The sequence below is a fragment of the Bos mutus genome, chromosome 25 (genome assembly GCF_027580195.1).
Source record: "Bos mutus isolate GX-2022 chromosome 25, NWIPB_WYAK_1.1, whole genome shotgun sequence".
Lineage (NCBI taxonomy): Eukaryota > Metazoa > Chordata > Mammalia > Artiodactyla > Bovidae > Bos > Bos mutus.
The window spans coordinates 2,370,803-2,388,763 of NC_091641.1; the positions used below are offsets into that span (position 1 = coordinate 2,370,803).

General features: G+C 45.4%; 1 long non-coding RNA gene and 1 other non-coding gene across 2 annotated transcripts; both read right to left on the reverse strand.

Annotated features, from left to right (window-relative positions):
* Positions 1–7,070: 7,070 nt before the first annotated feature.
* Positions 7,071–7,143, reverse strand: TRNAG-CCC (transfer RNA glycine (anticodon CCC)). Its single transcript has one exon. It is a non-coding gene; the product is annotated as a tRNA-Gly (tRNA).
* An 8,234-nt stretch (positions 7,144–15,377) lies between these two features.
* LOC138985533 (uncharacterized) lies at positions 15,378–17,746 on the reverse strand. The gene is made up of 2 exons (XR_011462559.1): positions 15,978–17,746; positions 15,378–15,861 (listed from the first exon to the last, which is right to left on the reverse strand). It is a non-coding gene; the product is annotated as an uncharacterized lncRNA (long non-coding RNA).
* Between the last annotated feature and the right edge of the window lie 215 nt (positions 17,747–17,961).

Consider the following 17,961-nt stretch of genomic DNA (forward strand, 5'->3'; position numbering starts at 1 on the left):
GTACCCACACGATTTACCTCAAACGCTGGTCCAGCCAGCTAAAAATAACCTCTAAACAAATACAAAACCTGGACGAGGCCCCGTGGAAGAAGCAGAGCCAACAGATTCTTCAGAAGTGAGGCTGGAGGACTGACCAGCTCTCAGCTTAGTCTGATCTGGTGCGAAGATCAAAGGCTGGCGATGGACTAAAGACGGCGCAACAAAAGCAGAGATAAACAAACGGGCCTCCGCTAACTCCAGAGCTCCTGCCCAGCAAGTGAGAGCATCCATGAAATGAAAAGTGTTAGCCACTCAGTCATGTCCGACTCTTTGCGACCCCTTGGACTGTAGCCCACCAGGCTTCTCTCTCCACGGGGTTCTCCAGGCAAGATTACTGGAGTGGGTTGCCATGCCCTCCTCCAGGGGCTCTTCCTAACCCAGAGATCAAACCCAGGTCTCCTCCACTGCAGGCAGATTCTTTACCATCTGAGCCACCAGGAAAATGAAATGAAAAAGCAACCTCCAAAATGGGAGAAAATAGTTGCAATCAGCCACTTGATAAGGGCTTAACATCCAAAAGATACAAAGAACTCTCACAACTCAATAGAGTTAAAAAAAAAAAAATCTGATTTAAAACTGGGCACGAGAACCGAATATACGTTTTTCCAAGGAAGACATGCAAATGACCCCCGGGTACATAAAGAGGCTCAGCATCACTCAGCGTCAGGGAAATGCAAATCAAAACCACAATGAGCTATCACCACACATCTGTTAGGATGGTGATGATCAGAAAGGCAGGAGATAACAAGCGTTGGTGAGGACGTGGAGAAAAGGGAACCTTTGTGCAATGTTAGTGGAAATGTAAATCGGTGCAGCCGCTAGGAAAAACAGCTTGGAGATTCCTCAAGAATTAAAAATAGAGCTGCCAAATGATCCAGCAATCCCACTTCTGGGTATAGAGCCAAAGGACATTTAAAAAAGGATATTGGAACTGCCATGTTCATAGCAGCATTATTCACCATGGCCAAGACAGAGAAACAGCCTAGGTGTCCATCACAGATAAATGGCTTCAGAAGATGCGGGGCATAAGGAATGGGCTATTATTCAGCCGTGAGAAAGAAGGAAACCCTGTCATTTGTTAGAACACGGTGGACCCTGGGGCTTCCCAGGTGGCTCACCGGTAAAGAATCCGTCGGCCAGCGCAGGAGACACGGGTTCAATCCCCGGATCCAGCAGATTCCCCTGGAGAAGGAAATGGCAACCCACTCCGGTATTCTTGCCTGGGAAATCCCATGGACAGAGGAGCCTGGCAGGCTACCGTTCGTGGGGGCGCAAAGAGTCGGATACAAGTGAGTGATTGACCTCACACAGATGGACCTTGAGGGCACAATGTTAAGTGAAATAAGCCAGACAGAGAAAGACAAATACAAATATGGTATCACTTATATGTGGACTCTAAAAAAAAAAAAGTCAAACTCATAGAGATAGAAAGTGAAGTGGTTGCCGGGGGTTGGGGGATGGGGAAAATGGGGAACCTCCCCGTGGGTCTCCATAGCAACCAGGAGGGAGGTGACAGCTTGGGCCCTTTTGTGACACCCTCTAGGAAGCAGGGAACAATCCTTGCAGGCACTCTTTCCTCTGAGAGGCAGAGGCTCAGAAGGGGGGGGCCCCAGGTCTGCAGACCTACAGGTGATAGGTGTCCGCCTCGTATGGGACTGCTACAGCCGAAGACCAGAGACTGGGCTGTTTAAACGGACATCTATTTCTCATGGATACAGAGGCTGGAGTCTAAGGTCAAGAAGACCTGACTTTTGGTGAGGGCCCTCTTCCCGGCTCATAGACAGCCAGCTTACAGATGGTCACCTTCTTGCTGTGTCCTCCCAAGTCGGAGAGAGAGAGAGGCGGGGGAGGGGTGAACTCCAGTTTCTTCCCCTTTAAAAAAACCTTTTTATTTGGCTGTGCAAGTCTCAGTGGTGGCACGAGGGATGTGGGATCTTTAGTTGCGACATGTGGAATCTAGTTCTCTGACCAGGAATCAAACCCGGGCCCCTGCATTGGGAACATGGTATCTTAGCCACAGGACCACCAGGGGAGTCCCTCTTCCTCCTCTTATAAACACACTAATCCTATCGTGGGGGTTGTACCTTCATGACCTCGTCTAAACTTAATTACCTCCCCAAGGAACCACCCCCAAATGCCACCTTGGGGGTTGGGCTTCAACACATGAATTTGGGGTACGCACAGTTCAGTCCGTAACAGATGGTTAAGGTCAGTGGCTGGGGAACCAGAGGGTGGGAAGGGTTTGGAGGCAACTCAAGTAAGAGAGTAAGAGAAAGACAGAGACAGAGGCAAAGACAGAGTAGAGACAGAGGCCGGGAGAGAGGTAGAGAAAGGCAGAGAGGGCTCCAAGAAAGAGAGGGCGCCTGGAGCCACTGGCCTCCTGATTGAGCCATCTGGCTCAAGATCCCAGAAACTGTTACTTCTCCATTCGAAAAAGATTTTTTTTACGTTTTTATTGTGGTAACATAGGTAACGTGACGTTTCCCACCTGTAAGCGTCAGTTCAGGGGCTTTCAGTCCGTTCACCTTGCTGCTCAACCATCCACACGTCATCTGCAGAGCTCAGTCACCGACCCTAACTGAAACCCCACCCCATCACATAGTGACTCCCCACCCCCGCAGCCCACCCCGTTTTCTCCTCCTTGCCAGCTTGCGTTCTCCTTTCCCCCCACAATAAACACAGTGACATCTTCAACACGACAAGCACTCCTGTTTGGTAGGGGGGGGCGGTGATGACGGGAAGTGGGGCAACTGTCTGATCTGATGGGGATCCAATGGGGAATCTCGAGCAATCAGAGTCAGAATTGGAAAAAAAAAAAAAGCGCCAGGCTGCGACCACCAGGCAGGCTGGGTGCCCCTGAGGCCCAGATGGTCTGCAGGACCTGGGAACCTCAGGGAAAACACGGAGGCTGCAGCCAACTGGGAAGAAGCGAGACAGGGAGGGCTGACGAGACCCCTCCCTACCACTGGAGACACCATCATCCTCACGCCAAGAGTCCCTGGTAATTTTCTGTCCAATTTGGTAGCAATACACCCACTTAACAGCAAATCCAATTACTGTGGCTTCCCCCCATTTGTCATCTTAAGTGGGGTTTTGCTTCCATTAGAACTTATAACAAATCACTTCAAGCAGCAGAGCAAAACCTGACTCTCCTCTCTTGTTTCCTGTTTTCACAGTTTTAGACACTGAGGGGCAGGGAAAAGGGCCTTGGGCTTCCCAGGTGGCACAAGTGGTAAAGAACCTGCCTGCCAATACAGGACACGTAAGAGGTGCAGGTTCGATCCCTGGGTCGGGAAGATCCCCTGGAGGAGGGCATGGCCACCCACTCCAGTATTTTTGCCTGGAGAATCCCATGGACAGAGGAGCCTGGCGGGCTACCGTCCATGGGCTCACAAACAGTTGGACATGACTGAATCAACAGCGGGCACACACAAGAAGGGTCTTTCTTGGGCAAATAGCTGAGGAAAGGAGGGCAAGGCTGGTGCTGGTGTTCAGGGCGGCGGCGGGAACTGGTCCTCAGCCACAGAGGGGAGGATGGACTTGGATGATGCAATGAGAGCTCGGGGGCCGCTGGGCGAGAGGGCTGCAGGCCAGGGCACAGGCAGGACCAGACTGTCAGCCTCTCTGCTTTTATAGGGCAGAGGCATCGGAGGGCTGGCTTCATCCGAGACTGGGGAGCTTTGGATCTCATGGGTTGGAAGGACAAGGGGTGTAGGGGTGCTCCAGTCTCTGCCCAGGACAGGGAGGTGACATCCTGCTCCATCAGCCCAGAAACGGCATCTCAAACGAGTTGTCTGTTGCAAACTGCAGCTCCTGGCACAGGCCTGCCGGCTTCCCGCAGGGGCTCGGCAAGCCTCCGTGAACCAGTTAGCTGGGCTGAGCCGAGGCTCCTGTGTTAGAAGCAGCAGTCCCCATCCAGGGCACTGGCCAGGGAGTGAACAGGGGTCTGAGAGCCACTTCCGGGATGTCCCCCAGCCCCTGGGAGATTCCTCAGCACTCACAGGCAGTTTGGTCTGAGAGTCACTTTTCTCCCCAACCCACGGATAGACAGAACAACTCCTGTCTTGCTCATCCTTAGAACCTGACGCGTAGCTGGGAGGCACTGAAGACCTTCGCTTCTTACTGCCAATCCCGGAAAACCAGTATCCCTGTTATCACACACCTCGAGCCTCGGCCCGCCGGCTTCCGTCTGTTGCACCAAGTTCTCCATCACCCATTGGGTCAAGGAGCCAAACTCTGTCTGCCCTAATCGCTGGAGGCTCTGCGCGCATTCCCTGAGATGCCCTCACCGCTTTCATGAGTCCCACCAAGCCCAGGACAGAGTTCAGGCAGATGGAGGGGTGACGACTCATACTCTACCACACGTTGTTCATGACATCTAACCATCCGGGATCGCCCAGATCCAGGCCGTCTATTGTGCTGTGTAATTTCGAAGAGACGCCGTGTTTTCGAACTGAAGAAAGCAGGCTTAGAGTAAGTGCCCCGAAACGGTCTATGGTGAAACAGAAGAGGAATGTCCCTCCCCGCCCACCTCTCGGGGACCCAGCCGGCCTGGCAGGAAAGCATTCACTTCCTGCCTATGATCGAGAGATGCATTATGTCACAGGGGGGAGAACTTCCAAATCCTATTTTTAGAGGTGATGAGGGGGAGGCTGAGTCCAGCCTGGAGCTGGAAGGGGCCCAAGGTCTAGGGGGCAACGGCTTCCGAGACCCGCCTCCATGCCTCACGCTGTCCTCTCTCACGTTCCGAGTCCCCACGTGGCTCTGCAGGGGGGCGGTACAGGATGTTCCCATGAATCGTCTCGAGCCCAGTGAACTCGAGCACCAAGGTCGCGCTTTCAACCCGAGTCTGACCTGTAGCACACGCCCCTCTCCTACAGACCCAGGCTGGGTGACGGTTTCCAGAGGTGCAAGACTGAAAGAGACTTCAAGACCCACGGCCACTGGACAATAAAACGCTTGGAATTCAGCACAGAAAGGTCGGGGGGAAGGTCCTTCATTCTAAAATAGTTTTACTCTGATTTGAAAAGATTCATGCACCCCGGGGTTCACAGAAGCATTATTTACAATAACCAAGACATGGAAGCAGCCTGACCAGATGAATGGATCAAGAAGCTGTGGTACACACACACAGTGGAGTATTATCCAGCCACAAGAAGGAAGGAAATAATGCCATCTGAAGCAACGTGGATGGACCCAGAGATTATTACACGAAGTGAAGTCAGACAGAGAAAGACAAATACCATGATCCATCACCTACATGTGGAATCTAAAAAAATGATACAAATGACTTTATTTACAAGATAGAAATAGACTCAGACACAGAAAACAAATGCATGGTTACCAAAGGGAAAAGGGAGGAAGGGATAATAGTAGGAGCTTGGGATTAACAGATGCTAACTATTGTGTATAACATAGAGAAATAACAAGATCCTATTGTATAGCACAGGGACCTGTATTCAATATCCTGTAATAAGTCATAATAGAAAAGAATATGAAAAAGAATATATATTATATACAGAGAGATAAATATAATAGGTATGACAGATAAATAGATAGCTATAGAGAGAGACAGCTTAGTCAGTTCAGTCATATCCGAATCTTTGCGATCCGATGCACTACTGCCCACCAGGTTCCTCTGTCCATGGGATTTTCCAAGCAAGAATACTGAAGTGGATTCCATGCCCTCCTCCAGGGGTACTTCCCGACCCAGGGATCGAACCCATGTCTCTTACATCTCTGGCACTGGCAGACAATTCTTTACCACTAGCGCCATCTGGGAAATGCCATCTGATCAGACCCGCATCTGCCTGTGTCTCCTTCTTTGCAAGCGGATTCTTCACCCAACAAGCCACCTGGGAAGCCCCTAGATACAGTAACACATAAATATATATATATATAATTTAATCATGCTGTACACCTGAAACTAACACAATACTGGAAATCAACTATACTTCAATTTTTAAATTATTAAAAAAAAAATTAAACACAGGGAGCCTAGCCTGGTGCTCTGTGATGACTTAGAGGGGTGGTGTGGGGGAGGGGAAGGAGGTTCAAGAGGGAGGGGATATATGTATAATAATTATGGTCAATTCATGCTGTTGTATGGCAAAAACCAACAGAATATTGTAAAGCAATTTTCCTTCAATTAAAAAATAAATTTGCTTTAAAAATTTTTAAATAATTTAAAATATTCAAAATCATAGAAAATAAAGACAAAGAGGTAATGCTAGTCTCCGTCACGGGAGGCCTTACTGGCACCTGGTGCTTGTTCAACTTCCATGTGTTTCATTCAGAGAGAATGAGGACAGTCTTGTTACGAAGGTCAATTCTGTGTCAGCTTGACTGGGCCCAGGGACACCCGCCCAGAGAGCCGGTGAGACATTATTTCTGGGTGTATCTCTGAGGGTGTTTCTGGAAGGGATTAGCATTTGAATCGGTAGACTGAGTAAAGATGGGCTGAAACTGGGCTGGCATCACCCAATCCACTGAGGGTCCGGACAGGAAATGAAAAGGACAGAGGAAGCCTCTTCTGTCCCCTTCTTGAGCTGGAACATCCATCGTGTCCTGCCCTTCGACATCGGAGCTCCAACTTCTGGTCCAAGAGTGTTAAGCCACCCACTGTCCCAATTCTCCAGCTCATGGATGGCATGTTGTTGTTCAGTCGCCAAGTTGTGTCTGATTCGCTGCCACCCTATGGACTGGCCCTGTCCTTCACTATCTCCCGGAGCAAGCTCAAACTCATGTCCAGAGTCGGTGATGCCATCCAACCATCTCATCCTCTGTCGTCTCCTTCTCCTCCTGCCTTCAATCTTTCCCAGCATCAGGGTCTGTTTCAATGAGTCAGCTCTTCATATCAGGTGGCCAAATATGGATGGCATATCATAACATATCTCAGCCTCCATCATTTTGGGGGGGGGACTATTTTTTCATTTATTTATTGGCTGCCTCAGGTCTTAGTTGAGGCACATAGCCTCTTCGATCTCAGTTGCAACATGTAGGATCTTTTAATTACAGCATGTGGGATCTAGTTCCCTGACCAGGGATCGAACCGGGGACCCCTGCATTGGGAGTGCAGTGTCTTAGCCACTGGACCACCAGGGAAGCTCCTCAGCCTCCATAATTGCCTGAGCCAATTCCCATAATAAACCTCTTCTGTATCCATGAATAGCCTACTGGTTCTGTTTTCTGTGGAGAACCCTGACTGATACACTCGTGAATAAGATTAAAAGGCAAAGCCTAAGACAATCCCTTTCTGTAGAGCAAACACTTACAGGAAACCATGTGCAAACTCGTGATCTTTTTTCCCCCACTTCAGGAGAATGGGGTTTTTGTCTTACACAGATGGGTGTTAAAAGTAAAAAAAAAAGTCACACACCATATCATAGTAAAGATCTTGAAGAAGCAGAATTGTCACATGTCTGTCTGTAACAGATTGTCCAGCAGAACTTTCCGTGACGGTGGAAATGCTCGTTCTCTGCACTGCCCGAAGCAGTGGCCACAAGTCCCTCTAGCCATCAAGCCCTTGAAAGGTGGCTATCGTGAGTGAGAACTGAATTTTAGATTTTTTATATTTCAGGTAAAATTTAAGAATATTTCCTAATTTTCCTTGTTATACCTTCTTAGATACGCCCATCATTTAAAAGTGGACATTTAGGAGAAGGAAATGGCAACCTACTCCAGTATTCTTGCCTAGAGAATCCTGTGGACAGAGGAGCCTGGTGGGCTGCTGTCCATAGGGCTGCATAGAGTCGGACACAACGGAAGCGACTTAGCATGCATGCCTTGGAGAAGGAAATGGCAACCCACTCCAGTGTTCTTGCCTGGAGAATCCCAGGGACGGAGGAGCCTGGTGGGCTGCCGTCTATGGGGTTGCACAGAGTCGGACACGACTGAAGCGAATCAGCTGTAGCAACATCAGTACCACAAAGTGAAAATATAGGTCACTAACTACAAACCACCAAAGGGTTCCATTTCCACTTAAACCAAGGTCATACACTTTGTCTGAACTTTTTTTTTTTTTAATCTTCATTCACATCTTGGTAGTTTTCCCTGCTTTCCAATAAAGTTTTTCTATGAGGGCAAAATAAATAAATAAATAAAAGTGGACATTTCCAAATACATGGGTTTTTAAAGTATCTTTGATATGAACTTCTCACCTTGATATTAATTTCTCATTTAAATGCCTTCTTCTCTGCAATCACCCTCTGTGTTTTTTCAGTCTTGTAACTTTGAGGCTTTCAATGGCTAAGTCAAAGATCTCTCTTGGTAAACGTCACACTGCACTTGAAAATATGTGTATTTTGAAATATATTTTGATATTAATTTCTACCATAATTGCATAGTGATGAGAGAACACAGTCTGTATGATTTCAATACCTTTAGATTATGAAATTTTTGCACTTTATGTCCTTGGATATGTTCCAGTGTGCCCAAGTTTAAAGTCTATGGGAAGTTGAATAGAATTTGTATTCTACTGCTGTGTGAAAATTGTATAAATCTTAATTATGTTGAATTGGTTCATGGTGCTTTTCAGGTCTGCTATATCCTTTCTACTTTTTTATTTTTTATTGAATGATAATTGCTTTTCAGAATTTTGTGGTTTTCTGTCAAACCTCAACATGAATCAGCCATAGGTATACACATATCCCCTCCCTTTTGAAACTCCCTCCCATCTCTCTCCCCATCTCACCCCTCTAGGTTGATACAGAGCCCGTTTGAGTTTCCTGGACCAAACAGCAAATTCCCATTGGCTATTTTACATATGATAAGTTTCTGTGTTACTCTCTCCACACATCTCCCCCTCTCCCCCCCTCTCCCCATGTCCATACCCTATTCTCTATGTCTATTTCTCCATTTCTGCTCTGTAAATAAGTTCTTAAGTGCCATTTTTCTAGATTCCGTATATATGCGTTAGAACACAATATTTTTCTTTCTTTCTGACTTACTTCACTCTGTATAATAGGTTCCAGGTTCATCCACTGAACTGACTCAAAGGTGTTCCTTTTTATGGCAGAGTAATATTCCATTGTGTATATGTACCACAGCTTCTTTATCCATTCATCTGTCGATGGACATCTAGGTTGCTTCCATGTTCTAGCTATTGTAAATAGTGCTGCAATGAACAATGGGATACATGGGTCTATTTCAACTTTGGTTTCCTCAGGGTATATGCCTAGAAGTGGGATTGCCACGTCATATGGTGGTTTTATTCCAAGTTTTTTAAGGAATCTCCATTTCATCTTCCATAGTGACTGTATCAATTTACGTTCCCACCAACAGTACAAGAGCGTTCCCTTTTATCCATGTCCTCTCCAGCATTTATTGTTTGTAGACTTTTTGATAATGGCCATTCTGACCTGTGTGAGATGGTATCTCATTGTAGTTTTGATTTGCATTTCTCTAATAATGAGCGATGTTGAGTATCTTTTCATGTGTTAGCCATCTGTATAGAAATATACTTTTCTATATATTCATTCTATTAATTTTTGAGTTTGCTATTAAAACTTCAACTAAAAATCTTATCTACTTAAAAATTAATTGTAATATACAGTAGAACTATATGTAATCTTGTTCTGTATTTTCCAAGTCTCCTATAAATGCATTATCATACTTTCATAATTTAAAAAATAAATACATTGATAAAAATTTTAAGTAATCACTTGCGGTAGCCTCTACCCTATTGGATATAATGTCCATACCTTATATTTATTCAAGATCTTTTTTTTCTTTAATCTTGGAGCACATGTGTTTGTAGCTGTGGGATCTTCCCAGAGGAGAAATCGAACCCATGTCCCCTGCATTGGCAGGCGGGTTCTTAACCACTGGACCACCGGGGAAGTCGGTCAACTGTTTAAATCATGTCTCTGCCAGTTACTAGCTAGGTCGTCTGGCCTCCATGTCCTTGGTACTGAAATGAGAACCATCGTTCTGAAGATTGAGTGACTGTTCTGGCCGGCTGCCCCTTCATGCTGCAGAGCTGGGAGGTCCACAAAAGGATGTTCTTAGGAGTTTGAACATTATTGTTAGTTTCTCTTTTAATAAAACATCCTCATTCTGAAACATCTTAAGAGAACCGTAAACATGGGGATGAACCATATACATAAATGTATGAGCTTCATAACATAAAGACATGAGTTTTGCAAGAAATTCAGGCCAGATTTTGGGATCTTGCAAAATCTCCGAGGAGCTTTGAATATTACGTGTCTGAATCGGGCAGGAGAGAGGGAACAATATCCGAGCAATTTTTCCCCAAGAGACCCAAATGGAAATATCTCACAAAGAGGAAGCCTGGAGTTTATTCAAACAAACTGCTTTTATTTTAATAAGTCCTAAGTGGTACTCAGAACGTTTCCAAGAAGTTAAATCACTGGTATGCTATTTATATACATCTATTATCACAATTTATCATGTTAGAAAATTTCAGTAGGTCTTTCACCAAAATGCACCAGAAGGAGCAATCATTCATTGACATTATAAAATAATAGCAGCTCCCAATATTTTAACAGATTCTGACGTTTTAAAAGGATTTCACGATGAGCCATCAAAGAAACGTAAATCTGTGATTTCGGGAGTGAAGAAATGACTCGGATGGGGAGGCAAGTTTCCCTTCAAGGGTCTCTAAGAGGCTCTCACACGTGGACAGGGCGCAGTTAGACCTTGACCCTTCTAAAGGGGCCTGTCAGGGCTCCGCTGCTCTGGGCAGAAGAGAACATGCTGACAAAACCACCATTCTTGTTGATACGGAGTGAAAATGTGGTTTCATACTTTCATACTGAAAGTCGCTCTCCCAGAGAAAAACAAAACCACTGAAATTCATTTTCTAACACGTGGACCTTCTGGTTTCAGAGCACCAGCTGTGGGTATTGACTTAAAGAGTTACAAATCTTATCACCCTCACTGAGCTTAACAAACCACAATGAACTGGACCAATGCCTGTGTTTTCACCTTCATTTTTGCTTAGGAATTTGGATAAACAAAATAACTGGGAAGAAAAAAAAAACCAAGACCTTCCCTGAAGCAACACACCGAAGTGAACAGGTGGCTCCCTCTTGTGGCAAAATTGGGCCACACACGCCCACTGCGGGGCGGCTTTACACCCCACCCATTCATTCCCTTTGAATTAGCCAGCAGCTACACTGAAATTACCCTGAATTACTAAGATTACTAAAAACACAGAGTCTGGGTAGCGGTGCCCCACCCACTGGGACTGATTTCCGTTGTTCTGAGGGAAACAGAATGTTCTGTTGGAATCTGCCCAGAGTGAAAAAGGCCACTTAATAGTTACTTGAGGGAATTCCCTGGTGGTCCGGTGGTTAAAAATCCACCTTGCGATGCCAGGAACGTGGGTTAGATCCCTGGTCAGGGAACTAAGATCCCACATGCCATGGAGCAACTAAGCCTGTGTGCTGCACCCAATACAGCCAAATAAGTAAAATAGATATTTTTAAATAATGATTTATTTTAGAATAATAAAAACCTCTACCTTACACAGTGGAATAGGAAATGTGAACAGTAACTGAACAATGAACCCTGCATGCCACTCACCCGGATGCAGGGACCAGAATCTGGCTCAGTCTTCTCTCCCAAAGGCACCATGAGGCTGGGAAATGAGTGTTTCCCTTACCGCTGCAACCTCAAGTTCTGAGTGAACTCACACATATGTATGTTTGGACTTGTCCCATAGAGAACAGAGTAGCTGCGTGGGAACTAAGCCAACTCCCCTCTTTTCTCAGATCACCCTCATAAAGGAGGTTTTTCTGAACAGGCACGAGTCCTTATCAGGTCATAGAAGGGTGATGGGAGTGACAAACAGTGCCCCGTCCTAGCTATATCCCCTTAGCTGTTCTACAAAGAACTAGACTTTAAATATATTTATTTGGCTGCAACGGGTCTTAGTTGTAGCATGGGGAATGTAGTTCCCTGACCAGTGATGGAACCCGGGGCCCCTGCATTGGGAACTTGGAGTCTCAGCCTCTGGACCACCAGGGAAACCCAGAAGCAGACTCTGATGCATCTGAGAACTCAGTTGAGAAGAGGCAGCAATGCAATGGTTAATTTCACATCACCTGGCCAGGTTAAGTGATGCCCAGAGAGCTGGTAAAACACGCATTCTGGGAGTGGGAGAGTATTTCCACAAGAGACTACTAGCAATTGAATCTGCTCGTTGAGTCAAGATCACCCTCCTCAGGGAAAAGGGAATGGCAGCCCGCTCCAGTATTCTTGCCTGGGAAACCCCATGGACAGAGGAGCCTGGCAGGCTAGTCAATGGGGTCACAAGAGTCCGACACGACTTACTGACTAGACAGCGACAGTAGCAGCAGAGACTCCTCTGCCTAGAAAAGCTTTCTGTAGCATTTGTTTTGTCTGGAGTTCCAGGTTAGAATTGGGAAAAACAGAACAACGGATGTTGGAGCCTTCAGACTGGAAAGACTTTGCAGATATTCAGACTACCTCCTTACAGGAAGTCCTGATAGTGTTTTCTTGTGTACTATAAGGCGTTTGCCAACAAAGGTTGGTCTAGTCAAAGCTTTGGTTTTTCCTGTAGTCAGGTACGGACGTGAGAGTTGGACTATAAAGAAAGCTGAGCACCGAAGAATTGATGCTTTTGAACTGTGGTGTTGGAGAGCTCTTGAGAGTCCCTTGGACTGCAAGAAGATCCAACCAGTCCATCCTAAAGGAAATCAGTCCTGAATATTCATTGGAAGGACTGATGATGAAGCTGAAACTCCAGTACTTTGGCCACCTGATGTGAAGAACTGACTTCTTGGAAAAGACCCTGATGAGAAGGGGATGACAGAGGATGAGATGGTTGGATGGCATCACCGACTCGATGGACTTGAGTTTGAGTAAACTCCGGGAGCTGGTGATGGACAGGGAAGCCTGGCGTGCTGCAGTCCATCAGGTCGCAAAGAGTCGGACAAGACTGAGACTGAACTGACTGATAAGGCGTTTTCATACTTCCGAGGTTGCTACAGTCTGTGTGCTTTCACTATCGTAAGACTCCTTAAAATTCAATGTGAAATTGATCTTCGTTTTCTTTTACTCTTATTAGAGCCTCAGATAAAATGCTAAATAAAAGTCAAGACTCTTTAATATGAAAAAAAAAATCACCCTCATCAATGCAGGTGGCCATCACCCAAAACACTAGAAGTTGATAGAACAAAAAGGAGAAAGGGCGATTTTGCTCTGCTTGAGCTGAAGGGTCCCTCTTCCGCCTATGGACATGGGTGCCGTCGGTTCTCAGACCTCGGGACTTGGACTGGATGACGTTTGGCTTCCCCAAGTCCGCAAATGGCAGACAGTGGGGCTTCTCAGCCTCCATGATCCCGTGAGCCCATTCTTGTGATAAATCTCCTCATATCTGTACCTGTAGATTCTATTGTTTCTCTGGAAAATGACTAACACAGCGATTTAAGTCAAAGGAGCACAGAGGAACTTCCCTGGTAGCCCAGTGGTTAAGACCTCGCCTTCCAGTGCAAGGGGTGTGGGTGTGATCCCTGGTCAGGGCATTAATATCCCACAAGCCTCCCGGCCAAAAAACAAAAACATTAAAAAAAAAAAAAAATCCAGGAGCAATACTGTAACACATCAATAAAGATTTCAAAAAAAAAAGTCACTCTTGGGAAAAAACAAGGAGCACAGAGACTCGATGCTTTCTCCAAACTACCTTGGACAAACAGGGGGGCAAAGTGCTTGTAATCTTAAACACAGAAGACGAGCCAAGAGAAGTGAAACACAGCCTATTTCCAATTCTGAAGCAAATTACCTGTTTCTGATAGAAACAGTTTTGTAGGTAGGTGAGGAAGCAAAAACAAGTCCACTTCCTTAAAAAAAATTTTTAAAACCTAAAAGCGTTCAAGTTAACTGCAGAATTCCACTCTGATACTGTGGCAAGGCACAGCTCCCCTATAAAAATCCCTCATGTTATATACCTAAACACAGGCAGAGCAGAACCAGCCATGCCCACTGCTTGAACCACTGCTGTTTACCAGAAGTCACCAGTCCTCAAAGATGCCTTCCACTCAATGGCACACGTTTGTTTCAGGAAAAAGGAGACGTAAGCCTATGAAGATGACCTTTAAGAAGCAGTCAGGCTCTTGGCAAACAAGTTTTCTAATCACATTTCAGCCATGCAGATACACAGCTCTGTGGAGTTTGCAGGGTGCGAAGTACAAATGAAAAGTGAACAGATGCTTTGTTTAAATTGGTCCAGTGCAACCAAGTTTCCATAAAATGGGGGAAAAAAAAAAAAGAGGTAACATTCTGCAAGCAGAGGAGAGCCAAGCAGAAGCGACCATCCTGTGGCATCTTACTGAGGCCTCTAGTTTCAAATGGCTACGTTGAACATATGGAGGATCAATTGGCTGGGCTGTGTTTCAAAGCTTCCAGCACTGGCTGGTGTTGGAGAGCCATTTCCAGCTCTGAGTTCATATGGATGGTTTAGGAGATCCCTTCATTCTACTTCTTCTCCTTGGAAAGCTTAATAAGAATTTTGAAGTTACCTACAGCAAAGTACAAAGCGAATCTTAAAACACTTTTTTTTTTGGCCATACCGAGCCACTTGTGGGATCTTAATTCCCTGTTGTTTTTCATATCCAACTCTTGCCGACCCCATGGACTGCAGCATGCCAGGCCTTCCTGTCCATCACCAACTCCCAGAGCTTATTCAAACTCATGTCCATTGAGTCGGTGACGCCATCCAACCATCTCATCCTCTGTTGAACCCTTCTCCTCCCACCTTCAATCTTTCCCAGTTTCAGGGTTTTTTCTAATGAGTCAGCTCTTCACATCAGGTGCCCAAAGATTGGAGCTTCAGCATCAGTCCCTCCAATGCATATTCAGAACTGATCTCCTTTAGGATGGACTGGTTGGCTCTCCTTGCAGTCCAAGGGACTCTCAAGGGTCTTCTCCAACACCACAGTTCAAAAGCATCAGTTCTTCGGCATTGAGCCTTCCTTATGGGCCCACGCTCACATTCATATGTGACCACTGGAAAAACCATAGCTTTGACTATATGCACCTTTGTCAGCAAAGTAATGTCTCTGCTTTTTAATAAACTGTCTAGATTTGTTATAGCTTTTCTTCTAAGGAGCATCTTTTAATTTTAATTAAATTTTAATTAGTTCCCTGACCAGGGATCAAACATGGGTCCCCTGCAGTGGAAACTCAAGAGTCTTATCCACTGGACCACCAGGGAGGTCCCCACATTTCTTATTCTGCGTGAAATTACAGGAAATGGCCTATATGCGTTTTAGAATACACACACAAAGCTCCCAAATACATGTGTTGCTTCCTAGCTATAAAATCAAGTCATGTAAGAATAATTGATGTAAACACAAGCTTCTTAATTTTTTATTCTCTACAGGCTGGCAACTTCATAATCACTTCAAGATCTCAACATCCACTCCATGTGAAAAAGATTTCATGATTTCCAAATGTGAATAACCAAGTCCAAGATTTTGCACTATATGCTGTTTCTAAATTTAAAGTGACTGTGCTGTCTAGTCCTTAAGAACAGAATCCATAAAGGCAAAAAAGAAGAACATGCATATAGACATCAGAACTTTTAAAACAGGCTTCCCTCAGTTTTCACTGCCAAAATGATACATTTAAAATATTTCAAATGAGCGATCCTTTTATAATTTAATCATGGAAACAACTTATTCAAAAGAGTATCTTATTCCTCTAATTGCTTCAAAAATAGAATGGGTTACAGAAGGCCATCCTTCACATCCTGAAACTTCATAGGTTTCACACGCTACACGGATCACCACCTTTCTACCCCAGGACTTTCCACAGGAGGGCCACCTTCGGACGGACCTGGAGACAGCACAGCACCAAAAGGAACAATGTCAGCAGTGGATATGCACTAAAAAATAATGTAAACAAGAAAGTTACTGTGAGCTTTTCCACAAAGCTTTTATAAAAGCACTTACCTTATTCTGACGTAACTATACGAAAACACTTCAAGTTGATTTGTGTGTGCTAAGTCGCTTCAGCCGTGTCTGACTCTGAGACTTCATGAACCATAGCCTGCCAGGCTCCTCTGTCCATGGGATTCTCTGAGCAAGAGTACTGAGTGCGTTGCCATGCCCTCTTCAAGGGGTTCTTCCCAATCCAGGGATCAAACCCACATCACTTATGTCTCCTGCCTTGGGGGCGGATTCTTTACCACAAGCGCCACAAATTAATTCAGTTAATGCTAAATAGGGAATTCTGAATTTGTTCTTTGCAACTGTTTGAAAATTCACATACTTGGAATTTACAAAAGAAAAACAGCTGATGTGTCATGGAAACTTCCATCTCAAAGTAGACTGAGTTTAAAACAACAACAAAAAAGGGAGGGTGGGGAGGGAAGAGGCACAGGGAGAGGGTGTTGACAAGAAAATCGATCCCATTCTACAACACTGAAAAGTGTCATCTCATTCACCGCCCGTTGACGACGCTGAGGCGGAGAGTCCACTAACCAGGGCTTTTTCTCCAGTCAGGTCGGTGTCCTTGTAGCCTGGCTGCAGACCACTGCTTCATAGGGGTGAGTACCCCACTCCACAAGGATCATAACACATTATTTCATTCTATCTGGACAGTTGAGTTCCAGAGTAATTTTACATTTTGCTTTTGATCTCTGCTTCCAATCTTCTGAATCAGTGAACAACTTTTCGCAAACAAACTCAAGTATGAGGAAGGCTGCATTAATAATAAAGACGAAGGGAACCAAGACTACACACGTAAAATAAGACATTTATTACGCTAAAGAACGGGTTTTATTTTTCATTTCCCCAGAACACTAAAATAGCACACGGCATGGTAATTTAGCACGCAATATAAACTGATATATGCAATCAATAACTCCGGAAATGGGGCGTCTTCTTTGGGCTCCTGAAAAACTTCCGCTCTTCAGTGCCTGTCATCGAATTACCAGCACACGACAAAAGGGGTCAGCGCAGAAAAAGGTTTAGTGCAGGAGACATCGCAACTCCTAGGAGCTGGAGACCTTCCGTAAGGGGAAATACTTGCTTTTTTTTTTTCCTCTATGACTGAGCTCCAGCAGACAGGCTCAAGCTCATTTTTTATTTTGGGTTAACACTGCTAAGGTTCCTAGTTTGAGGAAGGGTTATCTAAAGGTAAAGGTAATGTTAATATTGCAACTTTCACCCTAGGGCCTCCATGTAAATTGCATGTCAAGTGGAAGGAAAGGGGTGTGAGAAAAGGTATCAGCTTTTGCTCAAATTATTCTACAAACGCAGAAATGACAACAGCTTACCATCAACTTGGCTTGGCTCACAACAAGCCCAGCAGGGTTGACTTTTACAAATATCTACTCTCATCAGATGGTGAGAGAACAGGCTGGAGAGAGAGTGCCTGGGACGGCGGCCCTGCCAGATGGTGCTGAAGGTGAACTTAAAGCTTGCTGTTACAGCTTTCGATTCTCGGATGACAGCTGTATAAGGCAATGTCAATAACCTCCTTGACTCGGCTTCCCAATCCTAAATGTCTTTCAAGCACAGAGACTGCCTTCTGTATCAACCAGCTTTCTGTGGGTTTAAGTTTCACTGACTAAGTCTGTCTGGTCACACAAATCAAAGCCGGAGCTTCACTGCCGCGCCGTGTGCGTCCAGAGTTAACGCAAAAGAACGCATTCGAGGACAGCGCTTAGTCTCACTACTTTTATTGTTCTGCCTGTACCTTAACCACGGCACAACAGATTTGCTCATTCAAAAGCTTGTGCAGCCAGTGATGCCACTGTTATCTGCAGATCATCTGAGGTACTTTTTTCCCATGAAAGCATTTTCTTGTACTCTACTCTTGGCTCTGAAAACATGGGCTCTGGATGGCCAGGGAAAACACTTTTTGTCTCATTATTCAAGAATATTAGGGGATGTGCGTGCAGCAGGATGGATCGCAGGCAAGAGGGTGCCA